Source organism: Protopterus annectens, chromosome 1.part0 (genome assembly GCF_019279795.1).
Source record: "Protopterus annectens isolate FY-2018-M chromosome 1.part0, PAN1.0, whole genome shotgun sequence".
Taxonomy (NCBI): Eukaryota; Metazoa; Chordata; order Ceratodontiformes; family Protopteridae; genus Protopterus; species Protopterus annectens.
Genome location: NC_056725.1, coordinates 1,805,672,559 through 1,805,692,530, shown reverse-complemented (window position 1 = coordinate 1,805,692,530; position 19,972 = coordinate 1,805,672,559). Strand labels below are relative to the sequence as shown.

At 41.2% G+C, this 19,972-nt stretch overlaps 2 non-coding genes across 2 annotated transcripts; both read left to right on the top strand.

Annotated features, from left to right (window-relative positions):
* Positions 1–840: 840 nt before the first annotated feature.
* On the top strand, positions 841–923 carry TRNAL-UAA. The gene has a single exon. It is a non-coding gene; the product is annotated as a tRNA-Leu (tRNA).
* A 1,923-nt stretch (positions 924–2,846) lies between these two features.
* Positions 2,847–2,929, top strand: TRNAL-UAA. Its single transcript has one exon. It is a non-coding gene; the product is annotated as a tRNA-Leu (tRNA).
* The last annotated feature ends 17,043 nt before the right edge of the window (positions 2,930–19,972 follow it).

The following is a 19,972-nucleotide window of genomic DNA, read 5'->3' as shown; positions in this document are numbered from 1 at the left end:
CATCTGCCACTGTCTGTCCAAATATTATTGCTGTAGCAATTTTGTCTAGAGGTTTAGAACTGAGCACTATATAATGAGAGTACATCAGTCCAAACATTTGGAGCAAGGCCTCAAAGTACAGTATGAGACAGTTACAATGATAAAATTCTACGTCAGATGAGAACAACTTTAAAACAAGATTGTTGGCTATAAAGGGAAAGCTTAAAAGAAGGTCAAGACAAGAGACAAGAGTGGAAGAAAAAGGCCAAAGACAGAGGAGAGGGAATAGCTAGGATGTGAAGAATAAAAAGTGTCTGCAGAGCTATGAAGTTATAGCAGCAAATTATGGATGAATAAGTAAAATGCTGCAAGGGTATGCACAACTTTAGGCCACAGTCAGCCAGGAAGTAGTAAATAAAAGTCTGCTTGTTCTGCAGCAGCTCATGTGGTACACAAGCAGCAAAACAAGGTAGGTAGTGTTCCTACAGGGTTGAAAGGAGAGGCAAAAACTGAGCTGGGATGCAGTAAATATATAGTACAAGAAGATAAGAGAAAGCTAAACATTAGAAATCTTAGATCTTGAAGCTCGGTTTCTGTTCTGACTTGAAACGTAAGTTAGGAATGTGAATGCAATATAGTATGAAAAGAAAAGAGCAGGACATGTAAGTGATACCGAGAAAAGTAAAAGCATAGACAAGAGGAAAGGCATGAAAAGTAGATGTTGCAAGACATCAGGACAACTGAAAACTATTTCAGAGACTTTCAGAAAACTCCAGAGGTAATGTATAAAAGTAGTGGTACTGCACAAACTGAAATACACTGATCTTTCTAGGAAAAGGAATGCCTAAACTGCTGGGTCACACCAGGATGGCCGAGTGGTTAAGGCGTTGGACTTAAGATCCAATGGATGTATGTCCGCATGGGTTCAAACCCCACTCCTGGTAGAGTTTTACAGGAATAATGGTTAAGCAGTAGAAACTTGAGTGGATTTCAGCTATACCTTGTCCTTGTTACAACCTTGAATTAATGATTTCAATAAACTTGAAGAAGAGTTAAGAGGTTTTGCTTCACCTCATCAAGATGTCCTTTCCCACAAGACATGATAATGTTATATAGTATGAGGAGCGACTCTGCTTTTTTCTCTAAATAGTTCTTGCATTATACCATCATTTCACCTTCTTCTTGTAAAACAAGTGTGCTTAATGTTTCATTAATTTTAATAATGCGCAAGAAATACTTAGCTATTTCAATCAAAACAAAATTGCCCAGCACATGATACAGTTTGGTAGTATTTCACAGGAGCTCATAAACTTCCTCAAGGCAAAAGCATGCATTTCATAGGTGACATTTTACAGAGAAAGAGAGAGAGAGGGCACAAGAAATATTATCTCGGGACCAGAATGTGCCAGCGAGAAAGATCCTTGATTGCCACTTTACATAGTCATGGATTCCACTGGTGCAGTCCCATTTCAGAAACTTATATTTGAGTGTCTGTCATATCCCATATTTAAAGTCTTGAGGAAAATTAGCAAAGGTTGCTGAATAATTTGCAATTATAAAAAATTAGGTGTCTTGTTAAAGATAAATAATCTGAGCAGCAGCGCTGAGAACTGTGAAAATCTCTGGATAGTTAAAGTCTGTAAGGCTCCACGTTAGCAGAAGTCAGCCAGTAAAATTGCAGCCAATCCAGAAGATGGCGAATCAGAAAGAGGCATGCCAGTCCTTCAGTGGAACCCAAGCTCAGGCAGCTGTCATGTAGAAGCCTCTACTCTCACTAGAGGTAGGAACCCTGCAGACCGAGTCCTAGGAAGCCTTTGAAGTCCTTGTAGTGCATTGAATCAGTAAGAACCCAGATAGAAGAGGGCTTGTTGTCTTCTCTTTCTTCTCTGTAGCCTGTCTTGGGTACTCCATGAAAGCACTGTTATACACCTTAAGGGATACCTGATTTCAGATCTGTGAACTAGGATTATTTTTCAGATTCTTTGCTAGGCATCATTCAAGTCTGGGTCATACTCTGAATTTTCCCATCTGCCACTGTCTGTCCAAATATTATTGCTGTAGCAATTTTGTCTAGAGGTTTAGAACTGAGCACTATATAATGAGAGTACATCAGTCCAAACATTTGGAGCAAGGCCTCAAAGTACAGTATGAGACAGTTACAATGATAAAATTCTACGTCAGATGAGAACAACTTTAAAACAAGATTGTTGGCTATAAAGGGAAAGCTTAAAAGAAGGTCAAGACAAGAGACAAGAGTGGAAGAAAAAAGGCCAAAGACAGAGGAGAGGGAATAGCTAGGATGTGAAGAATAAAAAGTGTCTGCAGAGCTATGAAGTTATAGCAGCAAATTATGGATGAATAAGTAAAATGCTGCAAGGGTATGCACAACTTTAGGCCACAGTCAGCCAGGAAGTAGTAAATAAAAAGTCTGCTTGTTCTGCAGCAGCTCATGTGGTACACAAGCAGCAAAACAAGGTAGGTAGTGTTCCTACAGGGTTGAAAGGAGAGGCAAAAACTGAGCTGGGATGCAGTAAATATATAGTACAAGAAGATAAGAGAAAGCTAAACATTAGAAATCTTAGATCTTGAAGCTCGGTTTCTGTTCTGACTTGAAACGTAAGTTAGGAATGTGAATGCAATATAGTATGAAAAGAAAAGAGCAGGACATGTAAGTGATACCGAGAAAAGTAAAAGCATAGACAAGAGGAAAGGCATGAAAAGTAGATGTTGCAAGACATCAGGACAACTGAAAACTATTTCAGAGACTTTCAGAAAACTCCAGAGGTAATGTATAAAAGTAGTGGTACTGCACAAACTGAAATACACTGATCTTTCTAGGAAAAGGAATGCCTACACTGCTGGGTCACACCAGGATGGCTGAGTGGTTAAGGCGTTGGACTTAAGATCCAATGGATGTATGTCCGTGTGGGTTCAAACCCCACTCCTGGTAGAGTTTTACAGGAATAATGGTTAAGCAGTAGAAACTTGAGTGGATTTCAGCTATACCTTGTCCTTGTTACAACCTTGAATTAATGATTTCAATAAACTTGAAGAAGAGTTAAGAGGTTTTGCTTCACCTCATCAAGATGTCCTTTCCCACAAGACATGATAATGTTATATAGTATGAGGAGCGACTCTGCTTTTTTCTCTAAATAGTTCTTGCATTATACCATCATTTCACCTTCTTCTTGTAAAACAAGTGTGCTTAATGTTTCATTAATTTTTAATAATGCACAAGAAATACTTAGCTATTTCAATCAAAACAAAATTGCCCAGCACATGATACAGTTTGGTAGTATTTCACAGGAGCTCATAAACTTCCTCAAGGCAAAAGCATGCATTTCATAGGTGACATTTTACAGAGAAAGAGAGAGAGAGGGCACAAGAAATATTATCTCGGGACCGGAATGTGCCAGCGAGAAAGATCCTTGATTGCCACTTTACATAGTCATGGATTCCACTGGTGCAGTCCCATTTCAGAAACTTATATTTGAGTGTCTGTCATATCCCATATTTAAAGTCTTGAGGAAAATTAGCAAAGGTTGCTGAATAATTTGCAATTATAAAAAATTAGGTTTCTTGTTAAAGATAAATAATCTGAGCAGCAGCGCGGAGAACTGTGAAAATCTCTGGATAGTTAAAGTCTGTAAGGCTCCACGTTAGCAGAAGTCAGCCAGTAAAATTGCAGCCAATCCAGAAGATGGCGAATCAGAAAGAGGCATGCCAGTCCTTCAGTGGAACCCAAGCTCAGGCAGCTGTCATGTAGAAGCCTCTACTCTCACTAGAGGTAGGAACCCTGCAGACCGAGTCCTAGGAAGCCTTTGAAGTCCTTGTAGTGCATTGAATCAGTAAGAACCCAGATAGAAGAGGGCTTGTTGTCTTCTCTTTTCTCTGTAGCCTGTCTTGGGTACTCCATGAAAGCACTGTTATACACCTTAAGGGATACCTGATTTCAGATCTGTGAACTAGGATTATTTTTCAGATTCTTTGCTAGGCATCATTCAAGTCTGGGTCATACTCTGAATTTTCCCATCTGCCACTGTCTGTCCAAATATTATTGCTGTAGCAATTTTGTCTAGAGGTTTAGAACTGAGCACTATATAATGAGAGTACATCAGTCCAAACATTTGGAGCAAGGCCTCAAAGTACAGTATGAGACAGTTACAATGATAAAATTCTACGTCAGATGAGAACAACTTTAAAACAAGATTGTTGGCTATAAAGGGAAAGCTTAAAAGAAGGTCAAGACAAGAGACAAGAGTGGAAGAAAAAGGCCAAAGACAGAGGAGAGGGAATAGCTAGGATGTGAAGAATAAAAAGTGTCTGCAGAGCTATGAAGTTATAGCAGCAAATTATGGATGAATAAGTAAAATGCTGCAAGGGTATGCACAACTTTAGGCCACAGTCAGCCAGGAAGTAGTAAATAAAAGTCTACTTGTTCTGCAGCAGCTCATGTGGTACACAAACAGCAAAACAAGGTAGGTAGTGTTCCTACAGGGTTGAAAGGAGAGGCAAAAACTGAGCTGGGATGCAGTAAATATATAGTACAAGAAGATAAGAGAAAGCTAAACATTAGAAATCTTAGATCTTGAAGCTCGGTTTCTGTTCTGACTTGAAACGTAAGTTAGGAATGTGAATGCAATATAGTATGAAAAAAAAAGAGCAGGACATGTAAGTGATACCGAGAAAAGTAAAAGCATAGACAAGAGGAAAGGCATGAAAAGTAGATGTTGCAAGACATCAGGACAACTGAAAACTATTTCAGAGACTTTCAGAAAACTCCAGAGGTAATGTATAAAAGTAGTGGTACTGCACAAACTGAAATACACTGATCTTTCTAGGAAAAGGAATGCCTACACTGCTGGGTCACACCAGGATGGCCGAGTGAATTAATGATTTCAATAAACTTGAAGAAGAGTTAAGAGGTTTTGCTTCACCTCATCAAGATGTCCTTTCCCACAAGACATGATAATGTTAAATAGTATGAGGAGAGACTCTGCTTTTCTAGGTAGTTGCACTGTGTGTGAAGTATTAACTGGAAATTGTCCACTTTTATTAAGCATCTGTTTGGGTTGTTTGATTCTGATCTTCTGCCAAGGAGAGTGTCCTATAACTTGTTTTTAGTTAAAAGCTTTCTCCAGAGGCTCCTTTATCTGTTTAAAACTTTCATTTAAAGGCTCACTGAAGCTTTTTTGCATTTCTGCAGTTGGTTTCTCACCCTCCCTCCCTATTGGTATGTTGTTCTTATAGTTGGTGGCTTTGCAGTTGCCCGCCCCTACTGTAAATTTGATTTGGGACACTCCTCCTAGTCTAGTGTTATTACCTGTTTCTGCCTAATACAGGGAGAACATTTGAGAAGGCCAATCCACTTAGTTTCTGCTCCTCCTTTCTCTCTTTCCACTTAAAAAAAAATATATATATATATATATATTTCTATGCTTGTTTGCTGCCTTTCCTGTGGGTAGTCTATTTCTGGTACAGATATGCTGTGTCTAGGACTGTTTGTGGGCTTTTGAGATCCCAATCCTTTCTGTTTTGGAGGGAAGCCTTCTAGCTTAATTTTGTTTCTTAGAACTAGCCATTTTTTTAGTTTCAGCAATCAAGTCTGTTTCTTTGAGCTCAGCACTTGTTCAGAACTCATTGTAAGCACTAAATAAGCTACAAATTACTACAGCACTCAACTTTCCTCACTTGTCTAGAGGAAAACAGTTTCTAGTACTTAACAAATAAGCACCTATCCAAGCATGTCTAAGGGTCAGCTCCCGGTGTTTTCTCCTGTCTACCTGATGAATCTGGGCATCTTGGGGAAATGCAGCAATTGCCTCATGTACAGAGACAACCCTCTCCTCCTACCACCCAACACTACAACCTGTCTGAGATGTACTTGTATAGCCAAACTGGAAACAAAGCTCTCTTCACCCAAGACTGGACTAGATAGTCAAGAGGAGAAGGTAAACACTTGCACCACACCACACTCATCACATAGTCCCTCAAAACCTACACCACCAAAATACACACATAAAAACACAAAACACACACCTACATTCACGGCGGCTCTCAGTAAAACCCTGCCCAAGCAACAGGGACCTCCAAAGCAGAAACACAAGCAACCTCCACCCTCCAACACATCCCAAATGACACATAGCCCACAAACTCAGTGTGCCACTCAACCACAGCCCATATGGCATAATAACGTACCCAACACTCTAGTTATAGGTGACTCTATAGTCATGCACACTGATGTTCCACTCACTAGGCTAAACAAGGAGAAAGTTACTGTCAGCTGCCTGTCGGGTGCCAGGATCTGCCACATAATGCATGCACTCAGGTCACTCCTCAATAAGTACAAATATGACTCCATCATTGTCGATGTTGGTGTGAATGACCTGAGACGTACCTCCCTGGACTACATGAAACGGGACATGGAGGAGCTGTCTGATCTTGTAGCCCAGGCAGGTATGACCATAGTCCTGAGTAGCATCCTGCCATCACCCAGAATGATACAACAGTACAAGGACAAAATGATTGACTTCAACAATTGGCTAAGTTGCTAAGTTTCTGGTGTCATTCTAAGGGGATCCAGTATTTGTCTGCCTGGGATGACATGATCGACAAACTACGATGCTTTGCCAGAGATGGCCTGCACCTGTCTCCCCTGGGATTCTGGATACTGGCTAAGTATCTAGCCACCCCTATAGTGCATTTTTTAGGCAAGGCTCAAATGACAAATTCACCACCATAAGAGGTACAAGCAAGCAAAATCTGAGGGTATTGCTACTCAATGCTTGAAGTCTAAACATCAAAATGCACTCACTCGAGGCACTCCTTAAAATGGAGAACATCGACATCTGTGCAGTGACAGAGACCTGGTTCAAGGCTCCAGAGTGCACCCCTGCATTACCAGGCTATAATTCATACCACACCTTTTGGCCACCACCTGGACCGAAACACTAAAGGCGGAGGCATGTCCATATTCATTAAAGATATCCACACCTCCAGGCTAGTTGCTCAGCATAATGCATCCAAGATTATCCAAGTACAACTAACTCTGGGCAAGACCACAATCCAAATTGTAGCTTGCTACAGATCCCCGACCATGCCCGAGGATTCCCAGTCCTCATTTCTTGATACACTGGCAAATATTAGGGTACAACCAAATGCCCTAATAATGGGCGATTTTAACTACCCCCACCATTAACTGGGAAAACTACTCATGTACCAACTCTTGTGCTCAACATTTTCTGGAATTCATAAATTCCAATGCCTTGGATCAATTTATCCACACCCCCACCAGGGGCAGAAATATCCTAGACCTGCTTATTACCAACATGGGCAAGCGGTGCTCCACACCAGAGGTCAGTTCCTCGTTGGTCAGATCCGAACACAAGCTAATTACCATAGACATCCACATCCCTCCTCCACCCCCAATTAGGGGAAACCACCGCAAAAGATTTCTCCAAAGCCAACTTCACGCTTCTTAAGGCAGAAGTGGCAAACTTCACGACACCCATGCTGATGGACAATAGAGGTATGACTGCTGAATCCTACACAAATGCACTTTATAAGCACTTACACGAGTGCATGGATCATGCAATCCCTAACAGAACCAAGATGCTATCCTCCAAAAAAAGGAAGCCAATCTGGTGGTCCCCTGCCATAAACAAACTACAACAGAAGAAACTGTTGCAAAAAAGAGTAAAATCCCATGATTGGAGGAACTCCCTGGTCAGCCTCAGTAAGAAGCTGAGATCACTCATAAAATCCTCCAAAGCTAGTTACGAAAACAAAATCACCACTGACTCTAAATACAACCACAAAGCATTCTATAGCTATGTCAAGAATCTCAATGGCAACACTCAGATCTGCTCTGAGTTACAGCACAATGGCATTAAATATACAGAACCAACTGATATTACCAACATCCTGGCAGATAGGTTCAGTGCTAACTTTACCCCCTCTCATCCCTTAAAGGGACCGTCTCTATACCGGAAGAATGCAAAGTTCCTATAATCATGGATGCACAGGTAAAAAACACACTCTCCAAAGCCAAGAACACAGCATCTTTGGGACCTGACAACATCCCAGGCTTCATTCTACATGAACTACAGAACAAACTGGTACCCCACCTAAGTACCATGTTCAATCATAGCCTCATCTCAGGCTATGTGCCCACTGAATGGAGCACAGTAACGGTTATCCCATTTCACAAAGGGGTAGCCACCATGGACCTTGGAAACTACTGCCCCATTAGCTTGATGAGCCTGGTCTGCAAGGCTATGGAAAGTATCATCATGGAACTTATAAACCATGACATTGGTAATCTCCAAACTCTGGACCCCACCCAGTTTGGGTTTGTAAAAGGCAGATCATGTCTCCTACTGAAGTGGTCACCAAAGCCGTAGATGAGGGTAAGGTGGTTCACACAGCCTCTCTAGATCTCGTCAAGCCTTTCAACACCATCCCCCACTCTGGAATTATAGATAAATTCACTAAACTAGATATAAATCCCTATGTTACAAGATGGGTTGCCAACTGGCTCACTGACAGAACCCACACTGTGAAAGTAGCAGACTCCAAATCCAACTTCAGACCAGTGACAAGTGGAGTACCACAGTGTTCAGTCCTGGGTCCTCTCCTGTTTGGTATCTACTTCTCTGAAGTACAGCCTAACACAGAAGGTCATTGGCTAATGAAGTTCGCAGATGACTGCAAACTAGGAGCCATAATCAAAACTTCAAAAGATGTGGACATCCTACAAAAGGGCCTCACTGAGTCAGATGCCTGGTGTCAAAGCCACGGCCTCAAGCTCAATGCCAAATATTGCAATGTCATCCCTTTTGGTAGAAACTCTTTACCCATGAAATACCACATAGGGGGTAGTCTACTTAACACTGAAAGTGTGATAAGAGACCTTGGGACACAGGTGGACAGTAGTCTCTCCTTTGATAATCACATTGCCACAGTAGTCAGGAAATCCTTCTACATGGCACACCTCATCATAACAGGTTTCTCATCCAGGAAAAAAGAGGTCATTGTTACCCTCTACTCGTCACTCATTAGATCCATTATAGAGTACAATGCCCCTTTTGGTATGTACCTCACAAGACATATACAACAACTGAAAAGGCCGCAGAAATACCTCACAAAGAGGATTACCGGCCTCAAACAGATGCCCTACGCAGACCGTCTAAAAAAACTGCAGCTTTACTCCATTGCATATCGCCTACTCAAAGGCAATCTCTGCCTAACACACAAAGCTATGTCAAACCTAGAGCTGTTGGACATGAGCCACTAAAAGAAATCCCAATCCCTCTGATCTACACGCTCCAGGGAACTAAACCATGTCAACACAATAAACAGAACATGCTGGAGGGATAGATTCCTGTCCCAGAGACTTCCCATACTCTGGAACATACTACTATCTATGTCAAACAAAGCTCCTCAATAGCGCTCTTCAAGAAAAATCTTGATGACTGAATGGGTAATAGGAAATTCACCCTGGGGATCACTTCTCTGGCTCTGCTTGACAGTGGCACAGGAAAATAATTTTCTTGGGTGGCAAAAGCCAGGGTACCTTCTGGCTGTGTTATATAGGCCATAGGGCCAGTAGCCTAGTACCTACCTATGAACCTATGAACCTATGATACAGTTTGGTAGTATTTCACAGGAGCTCATAAACTTCCTCAAGGCAAAAGCATGCATTTCATAGGTGACATTTTACAGAGAAAGTGAGAGAGGGCACAAGAAATATTATCTCGGGACCGGAATGTGCCAGCGAGAAAGATCCTTGATTGCCACTTTACATAGTCATGGATTCCACTGGTGCAGTCCCATTTCAGAAACTTATATTTGAGTGTCTGTCATATCCCATATTTAAAGTCTTGAGGAAAATTAGCAAAGGTTGCTGAATAATTTGCAATTATAAAAAATTAGGTTTCTTGTTAAGATAAATAATCTGAGCAGCAGCGCGGAGAACTGTGAAAATCTCTGGATAGTTAAAGTCTGTAAGGCTCCACGTTAGCAGAAGTCAGCCAGTAAAATTGCAGCCAATCCAGAAGTTGGTGAATCAGAAAGAGGCATGCCAGTCCTTCAGTGGAATCTAAGCTCAGGCAGCTGTCATGTAGAAGCCTCTACTCTCACTAGAGGTAGGAACCCTGCAGACCGAGTCCTAGGAAGTCTTTGAAGTCCTTGTAGTGCACTGAATCAGTAAGAACCCAGATAGAAGAGGGCTTGCTGTCTTCTCTTTCTTCTCTGTAGCCTGTCTTGGGTACTCCATGAAAGCACTGTTATGCACCTTAAGGGATACCTGATTTCAGATCTGTGAACTAGGATTATTTTTTAGATTCTTTGCTAGGCATCATTCAAGTCTGGGTCATACTCTGAATTTTCCCATCTGCCACTGTCTGTCCTAATATTATTGCTGTAGCAATTTTGTCTAGAGGTTTAGAACTGAGCACTATATAATGAGAGTACATCAGTCCAAACATTTGGAGCAAGGCCTCAAAGTACAGTATGAGACAGTTACAATGATAAAATTCTACGTCAGATGAGAACAACTTTAAAACAAGATTGTTGGCTATAAAGGGAAAGCTTAAAAGAAGGTCAAGACAAGAGACAAGAGTGGAAGAAAAAAGGCCAAAGACAGAGGAAAGGGAATAGCTAGGATGTGAAGAATAAAAAGTGTCTGCAGAGCTATGAAGTTATAGCAGCAAATTATGGATGAATAAGTAAAATGCTGCAAGGGTATGCACAACTTTAGGCCACAGTCAGCCAGGAAGTAGTAAATAAAAAGTCTGCTTGTTCTGCAGCAGCTCATGTGGTATGCATGCAGCAAAGCCAGGAAGTATGTGTTTCTACAGGGTTGAAAGAAGAGGCAAAAACTGACCTGGGATGCAGTCAATATATATTACAAGCAGACAGGAGAAAGGTAAACATTAGAAAATTTAGGTATTGAAGCTCGGTTAGTGTTTTGATGTGAAAGGAAAGTTAGGAATGTGAATGTAATATAGAATGAAAAAAAGAGCGGGACATGTAAGTGATACCGAGAAAAATAAAAGCATAGACAAGAGGAAATGTTTTTTTTATTTTACATTTGTTAACTGCATAGAGTCCGGCTGGGCAAGTAGGCTATTTTCAGCAGAAACTTGGGAAGAAAAGCTCCAAAAGGATTACAAAATTTAAAAAAAAGATTTACAAACAATATACAAAAAAGTTTAACAGTTGCCAAAAAAAATCACAATTTACCAAAGGAAATGTAATAACAGAAAACATTACATTTCCTAAGACTTACTGCAGACAGTAATATGAAACCCATTAGATATATAACTAAAATAAAACACTGTGGCATTTTCATTTGGTAGAAATAAGACAAGAAGAAGATAGCAGAAAAGAATGACATGAGAATCTAACCAGGAGTATTACAGCAGCAAAGCCATTGTTGAGTAAAATATTCCTTTAGGAGCTATATGAAGCTATGACTATCTGTGTTTTCTAGAATATTATGGAGTAATAGGTTTCACTGTCTGGCTACTTTGAAGGAGAAGAGAGAATCACCAAAGTAATTATGGGACTTAGTTACCTTAAGTATAAGATTATCAGATGATGTAAGGGTCCTAGGGTTGGTATTTAGCTGCACTAGTTTGGAGAGTGCAGGGCAGTTTTTAGGTTTGTGAATAAAGGATATAATGTTTCAGACATCCAAACAACTTTCACCAGGCAAAAACCAACACTAATTAGAATCCATTTCATTCTTAAAGTACTCAGTACCTATATTACAAATCTTTTTACCATACATTGATTGTAATCTTACATACAAAATATATACACTTTATACTGATGTATATTATAGTATATACATTTTTTTTTCTTAAATTACCACAAGCTGCTATTATTATTAGATCAATAAATACATAATCATGCAAAATTTGTCAGTATTAAATATTGTGCACCATTAACTTAAATACTGTAACCATTAACTCAAGTTAATGTCCAAATTAAGCCCCTTAGGGTAAAGTGTTCTATAACTGAAAATCATCTTAAACTCTCTAATATATTTAATTTGTAAATTGTGTTGGGGTTTAGCTGGTACAAATTGTTTGGATGTATGCAACATTACATCCTTGAAGGCAAAAAGCCGAGGTATCAGATGGTTATTACTAAAAGTTATCTGTTTTAATCACTGGTGCCTGCTGTGTTTTTTTCATTATCAAGATTTGAGTGGATTCTCTGTTTTTTGTCATGTCACTAGACTACATACCTCTGTCCAGTCCAAATGTATTTTCTTATTATATGCTTCAGAACAATGTGTCCCAGTTTGAGACCTCTGATGCATTCACACTCTAAGTAAATTCAAATCTCACATATCCAAACACTTCTGGGAAAGCCTGACAGAGATTTGCAGCTGTGTTCCCTTCACGAAATAATATGGTAATGCTGCCATCAGAGTTTCTTCGTGCCCTTCTAAAGGAGTGTCCAATTATGAAAATTAAATATCAAAAAAATTGATAGCTATGACCTTCAAGGTGACCTGGGGAGTATCTAACAGGTATAAGCACTCTCCAATGTCTAAAGAAAAACAATGATTTCCAGCCACAATGTAAAGCAACGAAAAACATTTAATAAGTAAAATGATTACAAGAATGTAAATCAATAGCTTTCAATAAATGTCCAAACTCAATCACTGGAAATGTAAAATTAAACTGCAGGATAGGAGTTCATTATTCTTGAAAACCTCTAGCTTAATAACTAAGCTTTCCTAATCTAACAAAAGAATACTGTCCCTGATCTAATCTAACATATAACAGCAAGGCAAAAGGCAGGCTTACAGTTTTGGTAAGTTCTCTTTCATGGGTGTCCACTGACTGCATAGCACTATAACTTACTGTACTTCACAAAACTGCTCAGTAGTTGACAAACTGCAGTCTCAACTGTCTTATTTTAAAAATAATAGCTGTTGGAAAAAGTTATTTTTCTGTCAATCAGCTGTTTAAATAATCAATTAGCAACCAGGAACATTCTAATGAAATCACACACTATTCAGCTGATTCTCCACAGTACTTTAGAATCTCCCCCTCAAACATGAACAATTAGAAATGCATCAAAACATGAGAGTCCCTAAACATTCTTTATAAACAGGGAAATACTCAACATTTTAAAACGTATTTATATGTTCACAATTAGATATGCTGGCATAAAATACAAGTTAATCTGAGAATATACACAAATCTCCTGCCATACATGCTAACACAGATGACAGTGTTTGATTTTCTTCACAAAGCACTACTTTTTGTTTTTAATCCCCATGCTGTACTCAAATTAGATAATGTGTTATATGAATATTAACTTTTATGTCATGACAGTGCAAAGCTAATCTCACTCTTCTTCCTAAGTAATCTACCTTTCTCTCATACACCCACTATATTGTCCTAATGTTTGTAACTTCCATTATTTAAAATCTTGTAAATTTATTTTATGTAATACGCAGTTATCCTAATAGAAATAAATTTTCCTACTACTTACTATATTGCAGTCTCTGTTAATTGTGGTGCTTTTCTACCTGGGCTTTCGACAAAAGGGGGCACTTTTTGGCCCAGTCATGTTAAACAAATGTCAAATAAAAATAAATATTTTCCATACTATGGATATTTTTCAATAATTTTTTTACACTGCAATGTTTTCCAGAAAAGATGCAGCAAATGAGAAATGTAAAAAACTATACAAAATATGTCATTATTTTTCAGAAAAGGTATTGCAAAGATGTGAAATGTGAAAACTTTAAAACATAAAGCAGTTTTTGCAGTAAAAATGTAGAACTTTGAAAGAAAAAATTGATTCAGACAAAGATGTGTACATTAGCAAACTCCAGAGAATGTTACTTCATGTGAAAGAGCTTTAATACCTTAATTGAGTTTGAACTTTTTTGTAATTTAAGCAACTTTGGTTTGGAGGTGTGATGGCCATGCCATGGCACAGCAATCAAGGAGCCTCAATCCTCACCACTAACATCAGAGAGGGCATCTCATATATGAGGAAAGGATAACAAATTCAGACAGTAAAGTGCAATTTCCCTTAAGAGCACACAGAGATCACAGTCTGGAGCTGGTCACTCCCTTGCTCTCGTGGTCCCCAATAAGACTCCTCATTGGCACAGCTATAGGGTCTAGATCTCAGCCAGCTCAGCAAGCTAAAATCTCCAGCACCCTCTCTGTCCAGCCAGTGCTTTGTGTCCCTGCCCAAGTAGCTGACACACACTCACTTTGAGATAAGGGTTTATACAACCACACAGACACTTCTGGGGATGGCTGACACAGGTTCTCCAGCTGTGCCCCTTTTACCAAGACTATATGGTAATACCACTTGCTACCACCCAGCTAATATTTATCAGCTACTCAAAGGCCCTTAAAAGGGTGTCCAGTTATTACTGTGCAATATTATTATCCAATTGGTAGTATAACTAAACAGTCAAGGCTTATTAGAGTGACTTGGTACAGGATCCTTATATACATGCGATGTACTCTTAGACCTTAAATTATCTCTACACAAAACAGCCACAGTGGAAAGGTTTTAAAATATTTAATAATAAATAATAAAAACACAAGACAATACTTTTTACTACACAGTGCTAATCAAGAGTTCAGAGATCACAGAGAAATACTTAAAATAATTCAGTAATCTTTCTAGTTTCTGTCTATTTCTAAAAGAAAACACAATTCTAAGATATCTTACATATGAACAAGACAGTGCTGTGAGTTGGATGGTCAAGACAAAAATGCTTAATGCCTTCTGATTCTGTTTAAATTGCTATTGCAGTTCTTGTTCCCATTAAATCATTTGACACTTTCCTGGTGTTCCCAGGCTAACAGCTACTGCATAACTGTTATATTGCAACTGCAGGAAACCACAGCCATAAAAGACATTCCATATGTAAACTCTAGTAATTATTCCTTAAGTTAAAACAATAGCCAGGATGCTTCACTCCAGACTCATTGACTCCAAATTCTAACTTCAAAGGGACAGGCATGAAATAATTGTAACTTCAAAGGACAGACAAGAAATGCTTGACTTAACTTTCTTTCCAGCAGAGGGCAATGTTGCTACATTGTTTTATGTTCAACATTTTACGGCATATCCTTTCATTTAAGAAAACAAGCTTGTATTTCAACATTTCACAGTATTTTCTTTCAATTAAGAAAACAAGTCTGTAATTCGACATTCATATTTACAAATGACAGAATTATGTATAAAACCCTATCTGGCTAGGCTGGCAGCCTTCATTTATCTTCACCCAATCTTCACATATCTCCCCCCCCCCGGTGAACTCGAGCGACTTTTTCAAGTTACCCTTGAGAAATGCCGCTTGAGAGGGTTAGGTCTATCTGAGTGTACCTCACCCCATTCCCTGTCTTGAGAGCCCATCTGCATTGGCATTGCTACTCCCACTGAGGTGCTGCTCTGACATATCAGATGATTGCAACATGAGGCTCCATCTTAGCAACTTGGCCTTTTGCTGGCTGGCACTGTTTAACCATCTTGGGGGTTGTGATCTGTCATAACAGTGAATTTCCTTCCGTACAGATAAGGCTGAAGTTTCTGCAATGCCCACACTATGGCTAGACATTCGTTTTCTACAGCTGCAATAGCATTCCTCCCTGGGTTGGAGCCTATGACTGAGATAAACCACTGGGTGCTCTTCCCCCTCTGAAGAAATCTGGTTAAGTACAGCCTCCACCCCATGGTTTGAAGCATCCACCTGCACAACAAATTCTTTGCTGTAATCTGGACTAACACAGGGGGTCCTCCCAAAGCTTCTTTAAGCTTCTGGAATGCCTGCTCACATGCTGGGGTCCACACTATCTTATCTGGCCTGTTCTTTCTTGTCAGGTCTGTGAGGGGAGCAGCTATGGTACTATAACTGGGGACGAACTTTCTGTAGTACACTGCTGCCCCTAAAAATACCCTCACCTGCTTTTAGTAACAGGTGCAGGCCATGCCTGAATGGCTTCCATTTTGGCAGGTTCTGGCCTTATCTTACCAGTCCCCACTCTATGTCCTAGGTAGGAGACCTCTGCCATATCCACCTGACATTTGTTTAGCTTAATGGTCAACCCTGCCCTCTGTAGTCTGCCTAGCACCTTCCTGACATGCTGAAAATGCTCTGGCCAGTAATGGCTGTAGATGGCAATATCATATAGGTAAGCAAGGGCAAACCCTCCTGCTGCTGCTAGGATAGGCAGCCTACCAGCATCTGGAAAGTCGCTGGGGCATTCTGCATCCCAAAGGGCATCTTTGTGAACTCATACAATTCAAAAGGAGTCACAAAGGCTGACTTCTCTCTAGCACTGGGAGTCAAGGGCACCTGCCACTAACCCTTGGAAAGATCAGTGGTTGTAAAATACTTAGCCCCACCCAGCTGCTCTAGGGCCTCATCTGTCCTAGGCATGGGGTAAGCATCTGTCTCGGTGTGACTATTTAATTTCCTGCAGTCCACACAGAACCTGGTGCTGCCATCTTTCTTTGGCACCAGCACCACTGGGGAGTTCCAGGGACTGTTGGACTCTTGAATCACCCCTAGTTCCAACATCTCCTGTACCTCCTCCCTCAGAGTCTGTCTCATTCTCTCAGGCACTCTATAAGAGGGCTGCCTTATAGGCCTTTGGGGTCCTGTATCCACCTGGTGCTGCACCAGGTGGGTGCACCCTGGTTTCCCAGTGAACATGTCCCCAAATTACTGCAACACTGCTTGAATTTCTCGAACCTCGGTAGGAGATAGCTGCTGGGACATTGCTACCCCTTCTGCTGAGGTGTCAGCCCAAGCCTCACTGAAGAGATTAGTCCCCAGATCTCCCTCAGGCTCCTCCTGCAATCCACTGCAAATTCTCAACACAAGGGCCTCCCTATCATGGTAAGGTTTCATTATGTTAACATGGTACAATTTGTGCTCCTGCAATCTGCCTAGCAGTTCCACAATGTAGTTAACATCAATTACCTTTCTTACCACCTTGTAGGGACCCTCCAAAGCTGCTTGCAGCTTGTTGTGTCTGACAGGAATGAGAGCCATTACCTGCTGCCCCACAGCATACTCTCTAGCTCGAGCATTCCTGTCATACCACACCCTTTTCTGTTGTTGGGCTTCTGCCAGGTTCTCCTGGGCTAAGCCCATGAGTTCCCTGAGCCTTGTCCTGAGGTTTAGGATGTATGCCACAACAGACTCCTTGTGAGACTCGCACTCACCTTCCCACTCATTTCAAATTAAATCTAGAGGTCACCTCACCCTATGCCCATACAGCAACTCAAAGAGTGAAAAACCTGTGGATTCCTGGGGAACTTCTCTGTAAGCAAACAGATGGGGCAACTATTTGTCCCACTCCCTCTTAAACTGATCTGCGAATGCCTGTAGCGTGGACTTGATTGTAGAGTTTAACCTCTCAACAAGACCATTAGTCTGAGGATGGTAGGGGATGGTCTTCATGTGCTTCATCCCACAGGACTTCCACAGACAAGCCAGCAGGTCTGACATGAAATTGGCACCTCTGTCAGTCAGTATTTTTTTGGGAAACCTACCCTGCTGAAAATCTCTAGCAAAGCATTTGCCACCTTCTCTGCCTCAATGGAGGACAAAGTCACTGCCTCAGGGTATTGTGTAGCATAATCTACTACCACTAGGATATACTTTTTCCCTGTGGAACTTGGGGTACTGAGAGGACCCACAATATCCATAGCTACCCTCTGAAATGGCTCCTCAATCACAAGCAAAGGCATCAAAGGTGCTCTCACCTTGTCTTCTACCTTGCCTACATTTTGGCACTGCTCACAGGTCCTGCAGTACCCTGTTACATCTCTGGAAATTCGAGGCCAAAAGAAGTTCTGCATATTATGCCTCTTTGTACATTTTATGCCCATATGACCTACAAAGGGAATATCATGGGTTATGGCTAGATGTGTCAGATGGTAGGCTCTAGGCACTACCAACTGCTGTACTCTTTCACCTTCTAGCCCTCCCTCAGGGGTCCACTCTCTGTATAGTAACCATTTGTCCCAGTATACAGATTCCCACTTTTCTTGAGAATCAGGTGCCTCCCTAGCTACCTGCCTCAGGCCTTGCAATGTAGGGTCTGAGAGCTGAGCCTGTCTCAACTCTCTCCTTGTAACCCTTCCCAGCTCCCCTTCCACAGGAAGTCTGGCATCCTCTGACAATGGTGCCTCACTGTCAGCCTGGGTATTACTACTCACCTCTACCTTTGCAGTCACTCTGTCCAAGAGACCATCAGCACCCCCAAGCAGCTGTGGCTCACATTCAGTCTCACTGCTACAGAGTAGCTCTCTCCCTGCAGTAACCACCTCACCAGTCCTGGCTGCAAGTATGCAGTCTGTCTGGGTCTCCCCCAGGCTACCAGACCTACATGCTTGTCTCCTAGCCTGACTGTGTGTAACTGCATAAGCACATGGTACTGGCTCATCCAAATCCTTCCCCCTCAGGACATCTGCAGTATGGTAGTTTAGTGCCCCTGTTGTCTCAAGATAAACTACTATTGGCATTTTGTCTTTCCCACTTACTGGCTCCCTCATCTTTTGTTCCCCAACTTGCCTCTGTGGACACCTGTATGTCACATGGCCCCACTGGTTGCATTCAAAACACTTAACCCTAGCTCCTGGACGTGTACCTAGACTAATGGCTTCCCCTGCTACTGGCAGATTCTGTTGTGGCAGTCTGTGTTGCCCACCATGGGTTCCTTTAGACCCATGAGCAGTACTGGGGTCCCCTTCCTGTGCAGGGCTGCCCTGCTTGCCAGGTATAGGTCTCCCTTCTTCCCCAACTCATCTGAAGTAGCACATTGTCTATCAGCTAACCAGATCCTCATGTCCTCTGGCAAAGTACTAAGGGCTTGTTCACTCATCAAAAGGTCTGTCAGCCCTTCAAAAGTAGTGACCTGACATCCACTCACTCACCTATGGAAATAAGTGCTCAATTTAGCAACATATTTACACACACTTTCATCTGCCTTGCATCTATGCTCACGAAACTTTTTCCTATAAGTTTCAGGTGTTAGCTTAAAAAAACTCTAATAGACAATTTTTTACAGCAGTATAATCAAAACATGCAATGTCAGACATTTTAGATAATACAGTTACAGCTTTATCATGGAGTAAGGGGGGTCAGGAACCATTCCCAGAGCCCCTGCTCAACTTCATACTGTTTACATACCCACTCAAATGATTTCCTATTAGATGACCAAAGACGCATTCATTCGAATGCGTCTTGGTCGAACTTGAAAAGACGAAAAGGCAAAATGACGAAGAGGCATATAAGCAAATCCTTTCCCTGGGAAAGAAATCACTTGGCCATGTCTGTCACTTTGCTATTTTTGTCACTGTAGTGTGATCTCGGAGTTGGTATATTTAAGTAGGGGGTGTGAGGGCACAGCCCCCCACGTCGGGGGTATGGGGGGTGAAGTCCCCCACTTTATGTTATGTTTTAAGTGGTTTTTTTTTTGGAACAGTGATTTTTTTCCCTTGGAAAACAAATCACTGTTCTAAGCGTTCGAGTTTGTAAGCTTTCGCTTACATGGGGTCGATAAATCATCGTTCACTTTTCTAAGCGTTCGATGATTTAATATAAACCCTCTCAAACATATGAATGAAACTATCAAAATTAACCCCCTCTTTAAACTGCGGAATAAATTTACTGACTTTTTGTGCTTCTGGGGTCCAGTTACTCCCTTCCCCATTACCTCCATGACTCTGGTGAATAGTCAGCATCTCCTTCTCATGCTGCCTCTGCCTCTCTTGTTCCTCATCTTCTAGGTGTAGCAGTTTCTCATTCTCCTCACTCTCTAGATGCCTCAGTCTCTCAGCTGCTTCTAATTCCACACACCTGGCCTCCAACTCAAGTCTCTTTAGCTCCAGCTGGATTTTTAAGTCCACTTCAGAAAGGTTGAGCTGTCCATTCTCCGAGGGTATTATATCTCCACTGAGAGTCTGATTGCTCTCCTGGTTG